Source organism: Pipistrellus kuhlii, unplaced genomic scaffold, assembly GCF_014108245.1.
Source record: "Pipistrellus kuhlii isolate mPipKuh1 unplaced genomic scaffold, mPipKuh1.p scaffold_m20_p_5, whole genome shotgun sequence".
NCBI lineage: Eukaryota > Metazoa > Chordata > Mammalia > Chiroptera > Vespertilionidae > Pipistrellus > Pipistrellus kuhlii.
In genome coordinates, this window is record NW_023425551.1 from 48,117,215 (window position 1) to 48,141,134 (window position 23,920).

The following is a 23,920-nucleotide window of genomic DNA, read 5'->3' on the forward strand; positions in this document are numbered from 1 at the left end:
TACTAGAATTAACTTTCTAGATTTTTATAGAAATTAGGCCTCAGAGAGAAATATCTGAGAATACTGAAGGCATGATATCTAAGATCCAGCCAGTACAGTGGAAAAATGGGAATTAACTTAGGAGAAATTCCAGGATTAATGGACATATAGTTTACGTACAATATCAAAGCCCATGACTATTCACAAGGAAACATATTTTTCTTTTTATAACCAGGCAGAGATGTGATATGCCAGATCACTTAGGTATACAGATGTCGAGAGCCATTGATTCCCATCCCCACCCCAGTCAGCATGCAGAGAAAGTTTCTGGGGGAAAACATTTAGATGCAGGTGGGGAGAGAGCTGTTCATCAAGGCCATTGATGCAATATTTATCGTGGACCCTTCTGTGGACATATTATCATCCAATCTGAAGGTGACCAGAGAGGAAGAAGATGAGAGGAAAACACTCTGAAGATGGGGTAAGTCCTAACTTATGCCGACATGCTCACTGGTAAAAGCCAGAGAAGGGTTGCCTTAACAACTGTGCTGCTCACCACAGTCTTATTTGCTAATGAAAGCAGAGCCTCAGAGAAGGAGGGATTCATTCACACATTGGGTCTAACAGGGCTCTCCTTTCAGGGACAAGAGGAATCTGGGGCTTTGGCTATCCATCTGCTGGAATTGAAGAAGAGAAAGCTTAGCAATTGCAGAGCTGCAGCAGCCTTATTTATGAATCACTTGGCCCCCCAGGCAGAGATGGCACCTTGCTGCTGTTGGTCACTGCAGGGCACAGGGCGGTTGGGATTCAATAATCATTAGCCATTTCCTGGACGGGATACAAAACAGAGTCAGGAAAGGGTTAGCCGCCCACCCGTCTAAGACTCTTGGTCGCTCACACTGGTGTGGGCAGTAACTTTCCATGAGAGCAGCTGGAGGTTTACTTTTTTCCTTCCCTTTTTTTTTTTTTTAAACTAAATAAATTACGTGGCTCATGTTTATCCAGGGTAATGGGATTTGGTGAATACCCAAGTGCGACAAGTGTTTATTTTGTGTGAAGCTGGGATAATTTGTTATATGAAGTGGCCTTGGAATATAAAAATGGCTTCAGTTCCACTTTCAAACCAAATATTTTTTATTGGAACTCATTAGCAGTTAGGACAATAATACCTGGTATGCGCATACTTTGTGGGCCTATTTCAAGAAAATTTGTAGTCATAGGCTCAGGGACATTTATGGAACTCTGTTAGCCCAGGTGCAAATAGTAGCCTGCTCTTACTCTGCTGACTGAAAAGCAAAGGCAGAAAGAGGGCAAACGGCCTGCTCTGGACTTGTGGCTCAGTGCACAGGTGGGATTAGAACACAGAGAAGCTGATCTGGTCTCAGGGATCTGACCTCTGAGGCATAGCAGAAGCTACATTGCAAACGGCAACTCCTGTTTGCTATGATTGATAATCTGGAGAAATCTGTGACTTTGAGGACATGATGTTGCTTTCATAAATAATATTTACTTGGTTTATTTATTCATGGGTTATAGATTATTCATGGGCCATAATTGTGAGGGAGGCCATTGAAGCCAATCCTTTTGTGGCGATTAATATTACATCAATGCATGGGATGCTAGAATAAACACAAGCACATTTTGTCAATAGAGGATGCCAGAACTGAACAGACAGTGCGGATGACTTCCAGAAATGAGGATTTGCCAGTGCTTTCCTCTAGGCCTTGCAGTGCGTTGGGGGAGCCTGAGACACAGATGGGATGGGCATAAAACAAAGCTGCCTGTAAAGAGAGCTTTCTCCGTTGGAACAGGAATATCTGACTACAGTCTGAGCGTTGTACTTGAGAGAGAAGCTTGCATGTAGATAATCTGCATGCTCAAATGCTTCACCATATATACATTACATCGACGGCCTTGACTTTGTCTCTCTCATCCACCTATGGAGAAAACCTGCATGCATTATTAACTCAATGGTAATTTCATCTCTCTGGAACGTATAAAGATATTTATTTGGCAGCATACCACGCAGGGGTGTTTTGTTAGAAAATGAAGGCCATCTGTGCCGGAGTCTCTGGGTAGGACCCCTTCCCTCGCTTTTGTCCTCCAGAATTGCACTGCTTTGTACTCTTTCCCTTTCAGCCAAAAAGCAATTTTGCAAATGGTACACTCAGATGCTCTGATGAAGTTATAGCTGATAAAAGCACCGAGATGATGAGGCAGCAGTGAAAAATGGGGCACGTCAGAGAAAACTGACTCGTAATCATAAACTGCGGGCAAAGTGGTGCACAGTGGTGTGTGTGTGCAGCAGGTCTGTTCCCAGCCCGGGCTGCTCTGTCTTGTCAGCAATGCTGGTGGATGCTCATCTGTCAACACCTGTTCAATGTCAAGTTGTATCAGAGGCTCAGGTCTCCTTTTGGACTTGAACAGTTGTCTCTGGCTCGATGTCCTCTGGTTAAATGAACTTCCATTTGAAGGCTGTCAGGATTATTTCTCATGTCTCTTTCCCTGTGGAACTGGGAGTGTGAGCCGATACTTAAAGCTGCATATACTGTTTATTTCTTTTAACAGTAACCTGGTAGATCTTTGATATAAAATGCCAATCACCTCCCAGAAAACACACAATTCACATACTCCACCCATTCTGTGCCTCTTTATTGAATAGTCCTTCCCTTCAGTGATTTTCCCTTCATGGGGAGAGACAACTGCCTTCCCTTTTCCTGTTGCCGGCCCTTCACAGCACCGGCCTCCTGCCTGCGGTGCCCTTTTCCTCCTTCCCTCTCTCCCTTTCTCAGCTCATTAAACCCTCCTCACAGACCTTTCCATTGCTCACGTCCAGAAACTGTGTTTTAAGGCAACGTTTAATATGAAATAACCTGCAAATCCTCTCATGACAAAACACCTATACATTTTGAATAAAACCACCCTTTAAATAAATGCATGGGTGAAGTCACAATCTCTAGGGAGCGAGTGAATGAAAAAGCTGTATCTGACATTGTAGCAGCTACTACTGTTGCTGTGTGTGTGTGTGTGGGTGTGTGTGTGTGGGGGAGTTGGAGGTGGCCAGTAGTCACGATAACCTAGGGGTGTAGATTCTAACACCACAGAGATAAATGAGAAGGCTTGGGGCCTCTAAGAGGCAGGTTTGGAGCTGCGGTCCGTGTATACAAGTGGGACTGCATAAAAGAGTGACCAGGAAATAAACTGTTCACACGCACAAGGAGATTTTAAAAACTAAGCTTTAAAAGCTAAGCCTGAACTGGAATCAACAAAGACAATAAACATTAGGATCATGTCTGAAGAAATTCAGATGTTGTGTTTATCTGTTAGACTTTAAAAAGATGCATTAAAATGATTAAAATAAGTATTAAAGAACAGGACATGAATAATATCAGAGACAAATAGAACCTCTAGAAATTTTTTAATCGTTTAAATAAAAACTCAGTGAGTATATGAGAATATTAGACACAGCTGAAAAGTGAGTTAATGAACTGGAATATAGATCTGAAGAAAACGATTTGTAATGTTAACGCATAAATTTACAGATAATGTAAACTAGGGCTGGATATAAAGAGTAGACTGAGGTGACCTAATGTAAGTGTAATATAACTTCCAAAAGGAAGAAAGAGATTAGAAAACTTTTGCTTGATGTTGTGCAATCATCCTTTGATCAGAAACTCTCAAAGGGAGGAAAGGAAAGTTTATTATTTCAAGCTGGTTACCATCTCAAATTCTGCAGTACAAGTAAAAACCGTAAAGTTAACTTCAGTGAGGGAAAAGGAGAGAAACGAGAAGGGCATTGTGTAGGTTTATGTATATAAATATAGCATAGCAAAAAGAAAATATGTAACTGATATGAGCCATGTTTGATGTTGCCCTCAGTGAGCATCTCAGATTGTTGGGTGTCTCATTAAAAACTTTCATTCTTCAGGAATCTGAGCTCTTTTATATATATATATATATATATATATATATATATATATATATATATGTATATGTATATATGTTTATGTGTATATTGATTTTAGAGAATGAGGAAGGGAGAGGAGAAAGAGACACATCAGTCAGCTTCCTCCTGCATGCTTCTTGATGAGAAGGCTTGGGGTCTCTAAGAGGCAGGTTTGGAGCTGTGGTCCGTGTATACAAGTGGGACTGCATAAAAGAGTGATCAGGAAATAAACTGTCACACGCACAAGGAGATTTTAAAAACTAAGCTTTAAAAGCTAAGCCTGAACTGGAATCAACAAAGACAATAAACATTAGGATCATGTCTGAAGAAATTCAGATGTTGTGTTTATCTGTTAGACTTTAAAAAGATGCATTAAAATGATTAAAATAAGTATTAAAGAACAGGACATGAATAATATCAGAGACAAATAGAACCTGAAAACCCAGGCATGTACCTTGGAATTGAACCGGTGACCTCTTGGTAAATGGGAGGATGCTCAATCCACTGAGCCACACTGGCCAGGCTGGAATATGAGCTCTTGATGTCCAATTTATCTTGGGTTGCAGGACTCTATTAAGCTTTACCTTTTGACTCAACTGAGGCACTTGGGATCAACAAGGTAACAGTCATGCTATTTTGTAGCAGTCACTCTATTTTCCCTAGAGGGCCATGACCAAGCACCACATTTTTGTTGTTGTTTTATTTAATGTCCTCAGGAGAACTAAATGGACAGATGGCAGTTGCCACCTCCAATTTAGTGGGATTATTGTTAAATTCTTTGTTGGAAGCACTTTTCTTTTGGATATTAAAAACTGTAAGTCGGCAGAGGAAAAAGCCATGGAGATTGGGAGCAAATATCCTGTGAATGAGTCATTGGGTGAAACTATAAGGGGTGCTCACCCCAGTCTCCCCTTGGTGTTGGGTCCCAGGTCTTCTAGAATTTACCATTTTCTCTAGGGCCGAATTTCAAGCTCCTTCTCTGTAGTGAGAGTATTATAACCATCATCAGTGTGAAACACAGTTATTCTCCGCATCATCAGTCCTCTGATTCTGTCTTCTAAGAGCTAACAACCCAGCCAGTGGAGATAATCAGGATCTCATGGGCAGTGTGGACCAAAATATGTACTTGAAGGTCTGCCCACTGGGAAGATTTCTCTCCTTCACTCCCCTTCAGGGCCACCCCAGGGGGCGCTCTAACACCATGGTGGCCTGCCTCTGCCTATTGTCAGCTCCAGGTTTCTCTTCCCTGTCACCTAGTCATGGGGAACTTCCCATGAAGAGCATGAGCCCAGGAAGTGAGCTGAATAAGAGAGATGGCAGCATGGGAGATTAGCCCCACAAGGAAAGTGGACTTCGTTCTTTTTCAATGTTTTCCTTGAGGATCTTCTGAAGGTTGGTCTGTAGTAAGCCAACTTCTTGGTTGCAGAGTGCATTCATTACAGCCAGTTTTAGGTAAGACTAGCTACCTAAAACTCCAAGTTCCCGATGGTCAGCTGAGGTTGCAGATCACAGATGTGCTGTGGTTAGCAGTACCCAAGACTGGGATTTGCTGCAGATGTAACACATTATCTTAATCTGCCCAAAGCATCGAATCTGCCATGCCATTGAACTGGATGAGTCATGGGATCAAAGGGCAGAGCTGTTAGTTGGGTAGTTTGGACAAAGTGAAGACTCTTCTGTTCTGGGCCTTATTCAGTCAGGTACAGTTTCAGATCATCAAGTAAACAGGTTACCTTGGAAATACATATAGCTTTCAAAATGCAAAGATTCCCACCATTAAGCATTTGTATGTGTAAGATACTGCAATGTATTTTTAATGTTGGAGGAAATAGCCTGTCTTGTGCCTGGCTACTTATCTGCCAAGAACTTTACTGAGCCATCAGATCCCTCTAACTCTGTGGAGCATACCTCCCATCTTCTGATGAGCCAATGTCTAACTTGGGCTTCGAGGCAGCTTGCTAGTTTCTGCTCTTTAGGTTTTGTTATTGTTATAATCAATATGTTGATAACTAAATTGTGGCCCAGAATTGAGTATCCTGGCTCAATCTATGTCTAACTTGGGCATCAAGGGAACACGCTACTTTCTGCCCTTCTGGTTTTATTGTTGTCACCGTCAGTGTGGTGAACCAATGAAATATATTGTGAACTAGGAAGTAGTCAAGATCTCCGAGAACCAAACTGTGGCACAGGAAAACAAGATTCCCCTTTCCCAGAGGAATCTCATGGTGTGTGTTGTTACCTGCTTGCTGAGACTTGGGAAGAAAAAATCTCAGCATCAATAGCTGGTTACCAGATACTAATTTAGTCCATTAAAAAGATTACATTTGGGCCTGGCTGGCTTGGCTCAATGGTTAGAATGTTAGCCTCTGTACCAGAGGGTCAAAGGTTCAATTCTGGTCAAAGGCTCTTAACTGGGTTGTAGGTCTGAACCATATCCCTGGTCAGGGTGTAGGAAGCACAATTGAAGTGACTCTGTCACATTGGTGTTTCTCTCTTACCTCTTCCTCTTACCCTCTCCCCTTCCTTATACTCCCTCTTAAAAAAAAAAAAATCATTGGGAAAAAAATATCCTCACTCCTGGGAGAGAATAAAAAATAAAAAATAAAAGATTACATCTAGGACAGCAGATTTTGTTGGCTTCATCAACCAACTCATGTTATGAAAGTTCACTATTGCTTTCTGAGAATTAATGGTCTTTGCATTAACTAAACTAGAGGATTAAATTAGACATGTTAAAATGACCACCTGCATTTGACTGCTTTTAATGGTAGCAATAATCCCTGTGCTTCTCCTAGGGGTGCAGTATTGCTCTTAACTTACTATTCTGCATGGAAAGAGAGATACACAGGCTCCATGTGGACCTATTTTTCTACAGCTCTTACTCTATGTGCTGGGAACTTAATGTGCGTATTTTTCCAGCTACTGAAATGTATTCACACATTATGTTCAGGACCTGGGGAAATAACCAGGTAATGGGTTGAGGGTCACATATAATTGTGAGAGAGATTTAGTTGAAAATTCTTTCCATAACTCATGGCTCTAGGAGTGTAATGGATCGAATACTTACAATATATGTATATGTATGTGTGTTGGGAGGAAAGGTCTTCTCATTGGGGAAAACCCTAGATACTGCATGAGACATAATTTTTGGTATTTTGTGAGTGTGAAGGAATTAAGAGAAATCTCAAAAAGTCAGGGGGAAAAAAAGGAAAGGAAAATCTGTGAGGAGTTAGTAAACAAGAAACACACAAGAAAGGAGGAATCCCTTCAAAGTCAGGAACCAAATTGTTGCTGCTGCTAAGACACCGTGCCTTGGCCTGGGACATGATAGGGTGGGGAGTTGCCAAACCTAATCTTCCCAGATGAAGTGTTGGAGCCTCAAAGGTGGTTTAAATGGTGACAGGTTGGTAGCCTATGCATACTTATGGCTGAGGGAAATCAAATCCTTTTTGGTAAAACTATCCTTGTTTTAGGCTTGTGGGTCACCCATTGATTAAAGTCAACCAAATATAAGTCCACAATCAAAGATACCAAACATGCAAGGGTAGTTAATGGGAGTGAGCATTAGCTATAGATAATCTATAACAGATCCAGGCCTGTAAAGACTTTGGACATGGGAATCATAAAATATAATTCTATACGATGTAGAACATAAATGACATTTTATGAAATAAAAATTCAAAAGTTATGATGCTACTAGAGGCCCAGTGCACAATAGTTAAATAGTTAAATAGGAGGTAGGTTAACCAAAATGTGCAAACTGCAGAGCACTACTTTAAATGTCTGGGCATATATTAAAAAAAGTGCAACATATGATTTTTAGAAATTCAAAATGTAGTTGTAGAAAAATAAACAAAGGGGTTAAAGAGCTATAAGTTATAAGGGAAGAGAAGTAAGTTAACTGGGAGACTGACCAGAAGAAATTAACTAGAGCGTAACACAGAGAAATAGAGAGGTGTAAAATATGAAGGAAACGTTAAGAGATATGAAGGATAGAAAGAAAAGATCTAGCCTTGTGTTACTTGAAGCATGATGCATGGAACAATAGCAAGAGCCTCACATAGGAGATTGTTAGAAATTTAGACTCAGCCTCATTGTTGATCTTGATTCTTGTAAGAATCAGAATCTGCATTGATCAGTAAATTTCCCACTTGACTTATATGTACCCAAAAGTTTGAGAGGCATTGGGTAGACAGATGTATAATCAGAATTCTAGAGAGAGAAAATGAAGAGATTGGAGAATAAGCAATATTTGAAGAGATGATGATTGTACATTTTTCAGAATTGATGGATAAGTTTTCAAAAAGAAAGTATAACTATCTGAAACAGTACATAACTTTCAGTTTGATTTTAAAATAAAGTTGTTTGCATTTGTTTTAAATGTATCCAGTATGGAACCAAAATATTATAACAGTTGAGGTACACCATCACCTATTTAAAAAAATACAAGAACAGGGTTGTCATTAACAGCCAAAAATTGTACACTGTTCTAGTTTTCAATTTAAGCTAGATTCCCATTTCACTCTTTCTTCAAAAGTTATGATGGTACTAGAGGCCCAGTGCACAAAATTTGTGCTCTCAGTGGGTGGGGAGGGGTGGGTGGTCCCTCAGCCCTGCCTGCGCCCTCTCGCAGTCTGGGAGCCATCAGTTAGACATTTTTAGCTGCAGTAGGAGAGGCTCCTGCCACCACTACTGCACTCGACAGCTGTGACCTCAGCTTCTGGCTGCGGGGTGCTCCCCTGTGGGAGCACACTGACTACCAGGGGGCAGCTACTGCATTGAGCATCTCCCCTCTGGTGGTCAGTGCACATCATAGCTACTGGTCATTTGGCTGTTCAGTTGATTTGCATATTAACCTTTTATTATATAGGATAATCCACTTCCTGATGGGAGGTTTTTAACTGATCACTCTATCACAGTTCTTTCCACTAAATTATGGATGTAGATTAATACGTAAGTAATTTTAATTTCTATGAACATGCCTCTTTATTAAATTTTAAAATGTAGCAAAATAAACAAACTCATAGACAGTGTGGTGATTACCAGAGGGAAAGGGGGATGGGGGTCTGGTAGAAGAAGATAAAGGCCTAGGAATAAATGATGATGGAAGGAGACTTGACTTGGAATGGTGAACACACAATACAAGATACAGATGATGTATCAATTGTACACTTGAAACCTATATAATTTTATCAACCAATGTCACCCCAAACTCAATAAAATTAAAAAAATAAAATTTAGTTACCATTATAATTAGTATTAATTACAGTTGATCAAAACAACACATTATTTGATCAGTATAATTAGATACACAAAGTAAAATTTCAAATGCCTCTTACTGAGACAATGCTGCTTGATTTTTAATTAGTTCATGTATCTAAGTGTTCCTAGAAAGACATAAAATTTAGTAGTAATTATATTCCTACTTGGTGTTTTATAATATGTAAATTCTGAGAACATTTTTCATACAAATTAGATGGGACTGAAAGGAGTTTTATAGAAAATCACCCACAGTGAAGTTCTTTTAACACAACTTGATGATTTTCAAAGACGGTAAGATAATCTAAACCCTCTTTTTAAAATTGCAGTAAAATTTACATAACATTTACTATTTTTAACTATTTTTAAATGTATTCACTGGCACAAAGTACATTCACATTGTTGTGCAACAATTACCACCAGCCGTCTCTAGAATTTTTCATCTTCCTAAACAAATTTATGTTTATTAAACACAAACCTCACATTACTCCCTGCTCCCAACTCCTGGCAACCACCAAAAATTCAACCACCCTAGATATCTTTTATAAGTGGAATAATACAATGTTTGTCCTTTTGTAACTGGCTTATTTCACTTAGCATAATGTCTTTAAGCATAATGTCATCTATTTTATAGCACATGTCAGAATTCCTTTCCTTTTTAAGGCTGAATAATGTTTCATTGTATGTATATGCCACATTTTGTATGTTCACTCATCTTGTCCATTGTCACTTGGATTGCTTCTCCCATTGACTGTTGTAAATAATTGAATTCTTCTTTAGTAAATAAGTAAATAATGGTCAGCCATATTATTCAATTGCAACCTTCTGCTTCTTATTTGGTACATATCTAAATGAATTTCCTTTATCCTCTAGTGGGCAAATTACGAGGTAACAAATTACGAGGTAACAAGCAAACAAAAAAGCGAGTTATAAAGATTTTCATATTTCCATTTCCTTTCCTGGTTGAGTGTTTGTACATTGTCTGTGGGGAATGAAATTAAATGGTCATGCCTCTAAGGTGCCAGACCGAAGGAAACTGCTGACAGCTGAGCATGTCCAAGCTTTTTCAAATGAAGGAAGGATTTCACATGGCTGAGAAGTCTCCTGGCCAGCAATGCTTGCTTTTCCAAGTGTCCACATAAGAAATGTCCAAATCTGTGAAGAATTTTTATGAGTATACTTGACCCAAACTGATGACATATGCCAAGGAATAAGATTTTAAATGCTCCAGAGGATAATGGTTTTGCAGTTTCTTTTATGCATTTGAAATTAGGAGGAAACCTAAGGAAGAGGACATAGGTGGGATGAAGTAAGGCGGGAATTGGGTTACGGGATAGTTAACAAGTTTCTGTGCTCTCTTGAGGGTGGTTACAGCTTATTTCAAAGGTGTGTTAACCATGCACAGAAACAGTGAAAAGGCTTACTTCAGGTAAAGATAAATATTTACCAAGAAATACGCCTGGAGTGTGACTACCCAGCATGACCTGCCCAGTTAGGAATTTATGATCAGATCATCCTGTGAGGTTACTTTTCATAGAAGCATCTGCACAAGCATCTCCTATGTGCTGACCTCTTCTACTATGGGAATGGATCCTATCCAGCCCTTGGATTTGTTTTCTATTGCTGCATAACAAATTACTGTGGATTTACACGCTGAAAACAGCACATACCATTTATGAGTGCACAGCTCTGTAGATTGGAAGTCTGGGTGAGTTTTGCTGGATCCCTGTGTTTAAGGTCTCACAAGGCTTAAAATCGAGGTGCTGGCTGGGCAGAGTTGGGCACTTTTGAGGAGGCTCTGGTAAATATTCTGCTTCCAAACTCATTCATGTTGTTGACAGACTCTAGTTACTTGGCTATGAGCAAGGGCTTGCTTCTAAAGGCTGCTGTGTTCCTTTCTCATTAGCTTTCTCCATCTTTAAACCAGAAACTGCACATCAAGTTCTTCTTTAAGTTTCTCTCACTTTCTCTTGTGCTATTGCTTGGAGCAAGCTCTGATCTTAAAGGCTCACGTGATTACTTTAGGCCCCTCCTATCTTAAAGTCTGCTATCTTACATATCTTAAAGTCAGCTATGCCATACAACATAACATAATCAGGGGAATGATACCTCATCACATTTATAGTTTCTGGAAGTTAGAGCCTTCCATAGCCCACTATCTTAGCTCCCCCCAAAATTCACATTTCTCCCAAATGCAAAATATGTCCATGAGGTTTCAAGATTCCTGAGGATCTCATTCTGTTACAGCATCTCTGAGTTGAAGAATCTGCTAAATTGGTAGGCAGTGGGGAGCCATTGGAGGGCTTTGAGCACTGAAGCCATACAATCAGAATTGCCCTTTATAAAGTTTAACCTGTGCAGAAAGAGCATTTCACAAAATCTGACACCGTTTCATGATTTAAAAGAGAGCACTCAACAAACTAGAAATAGAAGGGAACTTCCTCAGCCTGATAAAGCCCACCTATGAAAAGCCCACAGCAAACATCATAAATGGTGAAAGTCTGGTGGCTTTTCCCCTAAAATAAAGAACAAAATAAGGATGTCTGTGCTCACCACTCTATTCAGCTTTGTACTGGAGGTCTAGGGCAGGCAAGAAGAAATAAAAGGCATCCAGATTGAAAAGAAAGAACTAAAGCTATCTCTATTTTCAGATAACATGATTTTGTATGTATAACATTTTAAGGAATCAACTAAAATTATCAGGTAAATGAATTTAGCAAGGTTGTAGGACACATGATTAATATACAAAATATAATTTTATTTCTGTACTCTAGTATTGAAAAATTAAAAAGTGAAATGAAGAAACAATTTCATTTACAATAGCATAAAAAGAATTAAATATCTAGGAATAAGATGTAAAAAGGAAGTATAAAATTTATATTCTTAAAACTAGAAAACACTATTGGAAGAAGTCAAAAAAGACCTAAATAATAGGGAAGACATTCTATATTCATGGGTTGAAAGACATAATATGAAGATTGCAATTTTCCTGAAATTAACTCACATATTCCAATGGAATTTCTCAAAATCACAGCCAGGTTTCCCCACCCCGCCCCAGAAATTGACAAACTGATTCTAAAAATTTATATGAAAATGCAAATGACCCATAGTAACCAAAATAATATTGAAGAATAACAAAACTGGAAGACACATTTTCTGATTTAAACCTTACCACTTAGCTGCAGTAATCAAGACTGTAGTATTGGCATAAAGATGGACATATAGATCAACAGAGTACAACTGAAAGACCAGAAATAAAACCTTAATTTTATGATCAACTGATTTTCAACAAGGTACCAAGACAACTCAATGAGGAAAGAATAGTATTTTCAACAAATGGTGCTGGAACAACTGAATATCCACATGCAAAAGAATGAAACTAAACCCTTACTTCATATCATATGCAAAAATTAACTCAAAGTAGATGGACCATAGAACCAAATGTAAGATGAAAGCTATAAAATCTTAGAAGAAAACACAGATGTAATCTTCATAACTGGATAGTCAATGATTTCTTAGATAAGACACCAAAAGTACATGCAACAAAAGAAAGATCAGATAAATTGGAATGAATCAACATGAAAAAAAACCCTTATGAATTCAATAGATAACATCAGAAATTAAAAATGCAACACAGAATATAGGAGAAAATATTTGCAAAGCATATATCTGATAAAGGACTTATATCCAGAACTTATATCCCTCACATCTCAACAATAAAAAAGGAAAGAAACCCCATTAAAAATGTGAGAAGAATTTAAGTAGACATTTCTGCAAAGAATATGTACAAATGTTCAATAAAGTACATGATATTAATCATTAGGGAAAAACAAATAAAAACCATGAGATAGTGCTTTATACCTGCTGGGATGATTATAATAAAAAGGTAGGTAATAATGTATTGACAGATATGAGAAATTAGTCCATAGTGACAGAAATTAGATTAGGGATTCTGTGACTAGACGTGGGGGGAAACGGGAGTACCTTTGTAGGGATGTAAAGTCTTTGTAGGGATGATGAAAATGTTTGTAATTTAGAAAATGGTGAAAGTTGCCCAAGTCTGTGAATATGCTGAAAACCATGAATGGTACACTTTAAAAGTGTGATCTTTATGGAGTGTGAATTGTATCTCAACAAAGTTGTTACTAAGATAAAAAGCTTAGCCTGGTATCAGTCAGTGAGTGAATTGGGGTGAATGAAAGAAGTAGAATAGAAAGTTAATAATAGATTATTGATTTAAGTTCCGTGTCAATAATACCAACGAGGAGGGGGGAATGCAAGAATCATAACCAAAGGTAGACTTAAAGCACGTAGCAACTCAATAGTCAGAGGAATGAAAAAAGAAAAGAGTTAATATGCTTTGTTTCAGGGTCACTCGGAGGATGGTTATGCTCTGAAGTCAGAGAGGCTGGCAGGGATGGAGGGGAAGAGGCAAGATGATGTTGGGTCTGGAGATCCAAGTGGAATGTGGAAGTGTAAAAGCCACTAAATGCTCTTACTTAGAACAACAGGTAACATTCATGTAGAATTTGCTACATGCCAAAACACATGATTGTTTGGACTTAACCTTTACAAATGTATGGTAGGGACTACAAATATCTCCATTTTACAAATGAAGAAACTGAGGCACCGAGAACTGAAATAACAGCCCAACGTAGAATGCAAACGTATGCTCCTAACCTCCAACCCCCCGAACAGACAGTAGTCATTCTGTAAACAATACCAGTCTCCTCAATTACAAACCACAAACACATCATCAGTAAGTATTTTAGCCTTGATTTATGTAACTTGATTTTGGAATCTGTCTGAAAATGGAAACAGCCATCTTGATGGCAACTAAGCTGTTGTCATTGGTGTTTGGCACTTCAGACAGATGTGCATTTTAGAGGGATTCCTGTATCAGCCAATAGGCCTGAGGTCTTCTCATATCCCTTCGGAGAAACTGCCTTCGTTGGTGAAAGGAATTCTGCTCTGTCGGATTCCCTGTGACTTCTCTAATGTATGCAGAGGACTGTGTTTCCGAGAGCTGGAGAGTCTACATCTAGGCATGTTGCAGCCATCTTTTTGGCATATTCCTAAGATTTACCGTATTTCTCGGACCATAAGACGCACTTTTTCCCCCCCCAGAAGTGTGTGTGTGGGGGGGAAATCCCTGCATCTTGTGGTCCAAATATAGCCTACACATATACTTTAAAAAAAAAGTTTTTTTACTTGCCCGGCTCTGTGTGGTCTCTGTGTGCTTGCCCGGCTCTAAAGTGGTTCTAAATGCTGCTGTTTACTTTACAGGGTTGATTACATGTGTTTATGACTGTGATGTTGGGTTTTAATGCACATAAAATATTTTAGGACACTATTTGTTTCAGAATCTTTTTTTCTTCATTTCCCTTCTCTAAAAACTGGTGCGTCTTATGGTCCGGAGAATCTTATGGTCCGAAAAATATGGTAATTTGCTAAAGTAACTGTTTTTCTAATAATAGTGGCTCCCTGTATTCTCCTGATATTTACAACAACTTAACTCCTGTCACTCACTCTGAGATAATATATGCCCTTTATCTCCTGCATCCAAAGGAGGTCACACCGTCTGGTGTGTTTTCCTGTGAATGAGGGGTTTGGGGAAAGGCAGTCATGCACAGCCTGCTGGCCTTTGAGGGCTGCATAAGAGAGTGCCTTGGGCTTCGACCATTCCCTTACGTGGAGATAACAAGCCCTTCAGAGCTTGTGCTGGGCATATCACCTTGTCTGGAAATCTCTTCCCTGTTCTGGGTTTGCTGTGTACTTCTTCATTCTGCTTAGTGTCTGTGCACATGTCACCCCACTGCTATTTCTATTCCTAGTAAGGAGAAAAGGGGGTTCTTCACCTGTAGCACAAGAGGGACAGTCCTGTGTCAACTGTGGGGCAAGGTACACTGGCTCTGTGGGATCCAAGCTCACTATGGAGGCTGATCTTACTCTGCTTCTTCTTGTGTGAGTCAAGTGTAGTTCCATCCAGGTTCTGTGGGAGTTGTGTCTTTCTTGGCAACTCTGACACATGCAAACCAGGCAGTGGGTTGACATCCGGGGATTGCTGCTCCTGGTGGTGGAATCCTCAATGCAGTGTGATCCTTCTGTGGGGGGAAGCGACAGGTGTCACTTGCTTAACGAGAGCCAAAACTCTTAACCAGCCGAAGATGCAAATGACCAAACACTAAGACTTTTAGGCTGATGGTCAAGCCTCCAAGAGATAAAAATCAAATAATACTGCTTTTAAAATATTGGTAAGCAAAAAGAAAAGCCACTTGAAATCCTTCACTAAAATACAATCACTGATAAAGATTCTGGGGCTTATCTTTCCAGGGTTTTTTTCTTCTTTCTTTGTAAAAAACATAATTTTTTTTAAAAAAAGTTGTAGATTTGTAAAAAAGTTGCAAGGAAATTATAGAGATTTTCAAATGCCCTGTATCAAGTTTTTCTGCTATTGATATCTTGCATTAGTATGGCATATTTATTATAATTAACAAACCAATATTAACACATAATTATTATCTAAAGAATATACTTTATTCAGATTTTATTAGCTTTTACCTAATATCCTTTCTCTGTTTCAGGGTTTCAGCCAGGATGCACATTGTATTTAGCTAGCATGTCTCCTTAGGCTCCTCTTGTGACAGTTTCTCAGTAATGATCAGGCCTTTTGTAGAATATTTCTTAATTAGGACTTGTACAATGTTTTTCTGAGAATATGGGTTTTCAGAAAAAAAGACCATGGAAGTAAAATGCCATTTTGACCCTATCATATGCACCTTGCTTATCAATGTTGGTGTTAACCTTGATCACCTGGGTAGGTCATGTTTGTGCCACTGTCAAGTGACTCTTTTTTCTCCCCTTCCCTGTACTCTTTGGAAGAAAATCTCTATGTACAACTCAAACTTATAGAGTGGGGTATATAAATTATTTGGGAACATCTGTATGGGAGATTTGTATATGTGTATGTATGTATGTATGCATATACTGTTTGTATGTATTTATTTCATTATGATCTCTGGATATGTGTTTTATGCTTTGCATTATTAGCCAATACTACTTTCTTTTATTTTACTTTTACAGTGAAAAGTTATAATTTTGCTATTGCATGCCATGAATTGTGTTTTTTTGTTTTGTTTTGTTTTTTACTAGTATTTGCTCTGAGCTAATCAAAGGGTGTGAGGACGCCCACCAGGGCACTGCACAAACTATGAACCACTTCAGGATTTGTGTGTCGTCCTTGCACAGGGGCTATGCTAATCTTCTTTGTATCATTCTAATTTTAGTTTATGTGCTGAAAAGTGAGCACGCTTTATTTTCTTGCTAAATATTTCTGGCTTGTTTGTTTGTGTACTTTTTTTACATTCAGGTGCTGCCAAATGATCTAGGATCATCTTCATGGCTTTGATCCTCATCAGCCATTTCTCCAAAGGGCGCTGGTCCTTTTATTAGGGAACTAGTGATCTGGTGCATGGATTCGTGCACATTGAAAGGGAATTAATGAGAAGGTGGCTGGCAGGGTGGGACTGGGCAAGACGAGCCCTGGATCCATCCTCCCATGGTTCACCACTGGCCACACCTGGGGTGGTGCCGTGGTTCAAAAGGCATCTGTGGAGTGAGCAAAGTCCCTCCAGCTGGTGGGGTCCCTCAGCCTGACCTACAGGGATCAGACCAAAACTGGCTCTCCCACATCCCCTGAGGAGTCCCATAAGGCCAGGGGGCACTCTGCAGAGTTGCTGTTGTGCAGGTTGTGGAACGCAAACGCAAGAGTGCAGTAAACCAGATTCAGGGCTGACAGTGCCCCAGCAAAAACATAACCCACTGCCAAAGGTAGAATCATGTGACCCAGCAAAGAATAGGGCCCCCTCTTCTCTGGTTTTGAGGTGCGTCACCGGAGAACCGCTGCTTCCAAGTCACTGCAGCTCAGCAGCTCCTGTGTTGAGTGTCTGCTCCCTGGTGGTCAGTATGTGTTATAGCCATTTAGCATATTAGCTTTTTATATATAGAGATGGTATTAGAAACTAGATCTGGGTGTTACAATAGATGTGCTCGTTGATACTAGGGTGCTGTTGTTTTATGTCCTTTCAGCTAATAGAGCAAGGACATAATGGCTCAGTTTTAGTGTCCACATATAACAGAATCAGAATTGTTTAAAGGCAATCCTAGATGAAACAACTTCATTTACCAGATTACAGTATTCATATGTAGTTTCTTTTGCCTTTAGTCTTTTTGTTTTCACTCATTTCTAAAATTACTTAGTCAACAGCTGTCCCCCACTACTTTCAGTGAAATTGTTTAATACCTTAATGATACAATCAGATTCTGCATTCCATGTTGGGATCCCCAACACCTCCAACGTGAGTTTGAGAAAATACTTGCATGTGTTGAGGCTTACGTTTGTGCTGTTACGTCTCATGAATTTTGATAAGTGTGTTATGCATCCACCACTGCAGTTTCCTATAGAATAGCTTTACTGTCCCAAAACTACCCTCTGTATTGTCTATCTACACTCCTGTCCTCCCTCAAAACTCTGCTAACAACCGGTCTTTTTAGGATTCTTTTTCCCCCAGAATATCATAATTGGAACCATGTGGTATTTTAGCTTGTTCAGTGGTATGACTAGCTTTTATCACTTGGCAAGATGCAGTTAAGATGTATTCACAGATATGTGGGTTTTGTTTTGTTTTTTAATGGCTTGATGGCTTGTTCCTTTTTATCTGAATAATATCCCACATTTTGCCCCTGAATAATTACACCAAAATCTGTTTATCTATTCATATTTTAAAGGATAAGTTGGTTGCTTTGTTTGTTTGTTAATCCTCACTTGAGGATATTTTTTTCCATTGATTTTCAGAGAGAATGGAAGGAAGGGAGGGAGGGAGACAGAGAGGGGGAGAGAGGGAAAAGAAGGAGAGAGAGAGGGACAGACAGCCATCGAGAGACACATTGACTGTTTGCCTCCTGCATGCGCCCCGACTGGGAACATGGAGCAAGCCTGTAACCGAGGTGAAGTACATGCCCTTGACCAGAATCGAACCTGCCACCCTTTGGTGCCTTGGTTGGTGCTCTAATGACTAAGCATTGCCAGCCAGGGCAGTTGGTTGCTTTTAATTTTACTTTAAAGCAGCTATAAACATTCACATGCAGGTTTTTGTGTTGATGTGAATTTTCAATTATTTTTTTACTATGTACCTAGGAGTGCAAAACACTGCCAAACTCTTCCAAACAGTCATACTATTTTGCATTTCCACCACCAATGAATGAGAGTTCTTGCTGTTCCACATTCTCTACAGCAATTGGGATGGTTAGATTTTGGATTTTAGCCATTATAACAGCTGAATAGTAATATCTCATTGTTGTTTTAATTTCCAATTTCTTTAAGACAACTAATGTTGAGCATCTTTACACATGTTTATTTGCCATTTACATATCTTGTTTGGTGAGGTGTCTGTTTTTTGCCTTTTTTTGTTTGGGTGTTTGCTTTTTATTGTTGAATTTAAAAAGAGATTTGCAAGTCTTTAATTGGATATGTGTTTTGCAAATATTTTCTTCCTCTCTGTGCTTTCTCTTTTGATTTTCTTAACAGTGCCTTTGGACAGAGAACTTTAAATTTTTAATTAAGTCAAACTTTTAGGAATCATGATTTTTGGTTTTATATCCAAAAAGTCATCTAAGGCCATATAGATTTTCTCTTCTTTTTTTTTTATGTCTATGTGTTCTATCAACATGAAATTATACTGTATATAATTACATCAAGCTTTGTTTATGTATTCATCTTTTAAATTATAATAACATCTATGAACTTTTTCATGTTGTTAAATATTCTTGTAGGGCAGTGGTTTGCCACTCTGTTTACTAATGACTTTGCCGACCACTGTTGTAGGGCATCCTTGTGTTAACGGTTCAGTATTCTTTTATATATAATAGATATAGAATTTGTGCACCAGTGCGGTCCCTCAGCCTGGCCTGCAGGATTGGGCTGAAATCAGCTCTCTGACATCCCCTGAGGGGTGCTGGATTGTGAGAGGCTGCAGGCCAGGCTGAGGGATCCCATCGATGAATGATTGGGGCTGGGGAGGGATGCGGGAGGTTGCCAGCCACAGAGGGACTGCGGGAGGGCTCTGTCTCACTCAATCCCAATTGGCAGGACCCCTGGAGCAAGCTAACCTACTGGTATGAGTATTTGCCTCTTGGTGGTTAGTGCATGTCATAGCAATTGGTTACCGTATTTTCCGGAGTATAAGACAACCTCCTAATTTTACAGTTAAAACATAGGTTTAGGCCTGTATTCGCTGTATAAGACTACCCCCCACTTCAAAGAAAAGACTTACTTTGCTGTCAAGATCTGCAGGTAATTTTTGTGCAATTTTGGTCTTTTGCCCCCGATTTTCAGTTGACTTTTTTTTTGTTTCAAAAGTCATCTTATACGCCGGAAAATACGGTAACCATGCAACTGACTGCCCCCTAGTGGTCAGTGTATGTCATAGTGAGCGGTTGAGTGGCCTTAGCATATCATTAGTATATTACACTTGGATTGGTTGAATGGAGGACTGGACACTTAGTATGTTAGGCTTTTATCATATAGGATACCTATAAGCATTAAATGAACCCTCTAATGTTGAATAATATATATTTAGATTTACTGAACCATTATAATGTACATATTTCTGAGAAGTTGTTTTAGGTTTAAACTTGTTGGACTAAATAAGGGGTGCTGAAGAAAAGTCTTTATCCTTTCTTATCTCCTTTTACCTTCCTTCCACAAATATTTAATGCATCTATGCTATATGTGAGGTCTTCAGAGGTTCCCTCCATTAGCCTCTGGACATACTTCAGTGAACTGGGAATCACTGCTCTTAACGAGGTTACGTTCTAGTAGAAGAGACATAAAAAAGCAAATAATATTATTTCTGATAGTAATCATTATAATTAAGGCTGAAAAGGAGATAAAAGGATAGTGATAGACCATGTGTCCTGAGACTCAAAATAGGGAAAAGAATAATACATTACAAACTGAGATTGGCCCTATCCAGTTTTACTCAGTAATTAGAGCACTGGCCTGTGGCCTGAAAGGTCCCAAGTTTGATCCCAGTCAAGAGCATGTACCTTGGTTGCCTGCTGGATTCCCAGCTCTAGTCGGGCTGGGGCTCATGTGGGAGGCAACCAATCGATGTGTCCCTCTCACATTGATGTTTCTCTCTCTGTCTCTCCCCTTCCCTTCCATTCTCTCTAAAAAAAAATCAACAAAAATAAAACAACAACAACAACAAAAAACAATGAAAAAAATATCCTCTGGTGATGATAATTAACAAAACAAAAAAGCCTGATAGATTGGGAAAAGATGGTGTTAGGGAAATAACTGAACTGCCAAAGTGGGAGTAAAGGAATTGAGGACCAGAAGGTTGAGAGAGAAGGGAGGATGAGTTCAAAAGAGATGCAGTTTTAAGTGATGATGATGTCCACAGTGTGATCATAGGAAGGAATGGTGGTATGACAAAGGCCACCCTCTATGGAACTCTGAGGAGCGAGCCTTAGGCTAGGGCTGTGAATTGTCATCCATGTGAAGTCACACAGGAGGACAGGATGGTGGGTATACTTGGAGTGTTGAGGAAGAATTTGAGCCAGCTCACTTAACCGCTTGGAATGTGATGGAGTGACTGGAGATCAAAATTGACAAAGATAAGGAAGAGTTACTAGTGAAAAGGTAACAGCCAAAATTCAGGGTCCTAGACTGAGCAGGGCTTACTACACAATAGGAAAAAAGTAATAGTCTGGAAGTGGCATGGCTGACTAAAGAAAATGCTGACCCTACTTCCTAACCCCTAGCCAGAGATGAAGAAAATGAACCAGAACAATCTCCTGAAGCCTGATAATCTTAGGGCAGACATTTTTAGCCAGCACAAAAAGAGGAAGGGAGCACCCTGTGGATAAAGGATGGAGGAGAGCTGGTTTCAGTGGAAATGTTTGGGAAGGAGGAAAGCATTGAAACTGGTGGGGAGGGGCAGAGAGGGGAAGGGAAGCCCAGAGAAATACTGGGACATGAGTGCAGAACACAGAAGATAAGCGTTGCTTTTGTTTTGGGCCAGGGCCAAGGAAAACAACAGGCCTTAGGTTTTTAACAGAAGTCTGGGGTGAAGTGCCTCAGTGTCAGTGCAGTTTTAGGCTCAAGATGAAGCTCAAGGCTGTTATCTGGATGTGGCAGAGCCCATGGCAGGGCGTGGAGGTCACTGCTGGGAGCAGTTGGAAAGCGAGCTTTACCAGGGTAGTGAGCGGTATAAACACAACTGTAGGCAGTTACTAATATTTGGAGGAGCACACCCTCAAGCACGTCAGAAATAGTCCAATAATTGATTAATTAGTTACAGCTCATTCAGATTTAAAGAGATTCTTTTTAAAAAAACTATCTAAATATAGTGCCTTGCTCTCCTTCTCGTAGTGTGTACCTGAAAATAAGGAAACTGTATACTTTTAAGTATGTTTGTTATGGATTGAATGCTTGTGTCCCCACCACTACCACTACCCCCACCCCCAATGTATATGTGATAGTAGTTAGAGGCCTTTGGGAGGTGATTAGGTGGTGAAGGTGAAGTCCTTATGAGTGGGATTAGTACTTTTATAAAAAAGAGACTCCACAGAGCTCGCTCACTCTGTCCACCCTATGAGAACACAGCGAGCAGAAGACTGTGAGTCAGAAGGTGGGGGTCTCACCAGACGCAAAATCTGCTGCTGCCTTGACTTTGGACTTCACAACCTATAAAACTGTGAGAAATAAAATGTTGTTTAAACCACGCAGTCTATAACAGTTTTGGCATGGTAACCGAAAGGACCTAAGGCAATGCTTAATCATTAAAAAATGACCCTGACGCCTTCTCCTAATAGCATGTACCTGCTGCTCCCTTCCTCCAAGAGCTATTTTCCTTAGCGTGGCCCTAAAAAGAAGCAGCTTTTATCTCCTGTGTCCCAGTATTGCTTTGTGCTTCCTCCCCCTTCTTCAATGGCCCTAGCAGCGTAGGAGGAGGATCTGGGCCTGAAGATGGTTCATCTCACTTCCACAGGGAGAGGCAGTGTCACTGCCCAAGGAAAGGACTGGTCTTCACTTCCCTGTTATGGAATTGGCAGGTATTTGTTTTCTTTTTTTAACCAGCAGAGAGTTTGTGTGTGTGTGTTTGTTTGGTTTACCTACAAAGGTCTCTTCATCACCTAGCAATGATAGATGTTAACCATTTTCCAGTGCCTAGGATCATCCTGTGGGCTCACTAAATGCTACTCTTGTGTGAGCGAAGTAATAATCGCCAAATGGATTTGCCCTACGAAGTGGAAATCATTTTGGACTGGAAAGAACCTGAATGTAAATGCATAGTTGTTGTTATGAGGTTACTATGTGAGGAAAAGTTACATAAAAAATTTATGTTTTGTGAAGCTCTTTGTCTTAAAAAAAGAATGTAACACTAAATTTAGTTAAAACATGTATAAACAAAACATAAAATAATAATTAAGAATATAGTAAAAATTGCCCTAACCGGTTTGGCACTGTGGTTAGAGCAAAAGCCTGTGAAACAAAAGGTCCCAGGTTCGATTCCAGTCAAGGGCATGTACTTTGGTTGCGGGCACATTCCCAGTAGGAGGTGTGCAGGAGACAGTTGATCAATGTTCTCTATCATCAATGTTTCTAACTCTCTATCCTTCTCCCTTCCTCTCTGTAAAAAATTAATAAGATATATATTTTAAAAAAGAATATATTAAAAATTAAGTTAAACCCATTTAAAAATAAATAATGGTTACAAAATGTATAATTAAAATATAGTCAAAATTATTAAGGGATTTGTTAATGTAGTCATAATATTTTAAAAGAAAATATTTTAAAAGAAAACTTAGGAAGGACATATTATAGCATCTACAAACTATGGTGCTGGCTGGGGACTAGGCGAAGTAGCAGAAGGTGTAAATCTTTTTTGGTTGGAATTGCCTCCCGTGTGCCCCCACTAACCACTCCCTACCTGCAGTGCCTCAGGAATAGTTTAGGAGCCTCTCTGTTTAGCCAAATCACGTGGGTTACCCTTGCTCCAAATTGTATCTCTTCACATGAGTGTGTCTTTGGTCACACACAGTCTGATCGCCTTGGGGATCTGAGACAGTTTTAAGAATTAGGCTCTGATCTGCTGACCATCCTGTGGTGTTTTTGCAGATTTGATCTTTTAGTGCATCCAGAGAATTATTAGTTCCCAGGAATGTTGTAAGATTCTCCCTTTGATTCTGTGAATCATTTGATTAAACAATATTAAGCAGGTTCCTTTACTACTAGGCTTTTCAGGATTTTTAATGTGCTAATGTCAACTGAGGGGAAAAAAGGAGAAGATGATTTATTATTAACATTCTTCTCTCGCATAATTCTTATTATTAACTTGGAGGACAGTGCTGTCCCAGAAAGTATAGTTTGAGAAATATTGTTTTACAGAAATTAAAAACCCTTACCTTGACCTTTTGAATTAAAAAAAAAAATTCTATTAATCTCTGGCAGAGCTGAGCTATTATATGTAGGAGAGATTCCAACTTTATTAACATGATTTTATTAGTCAAATTGCCTCTCTGAGCCAATGGGGACAGTCTGTCACCTCCTGTTTTAAATTTCCAAATGATCCCCTTGGGAATTAGCATTTAGTTCATTGTAAGAAAAACAAATTATCCTCAATGGAAAAATTCCAACTATGTTGTTATATAGTCATGATTACATAGTTT

At 39.4% G+C, this 23,920-nt stretch overlaps 1 non-coding gene across 1 annotated transcript; it reads right to left on the bottom strand.

Moving 5' to 3' along the window:
* Positions 1 to 16,387: 16,387 nt before the first annotated feature.
* LOC118706286 lies at positions 16,388 to 16,493 on the bottom strand. The gene has a single exon (XR_004983991.1). It is a non-coding gene; the product is annotated as a U6 spliceosomal RNA (small nuclear RNA).
* Positions 16,494 to 23,920: the final 7,427 nt, after the last annotated feature.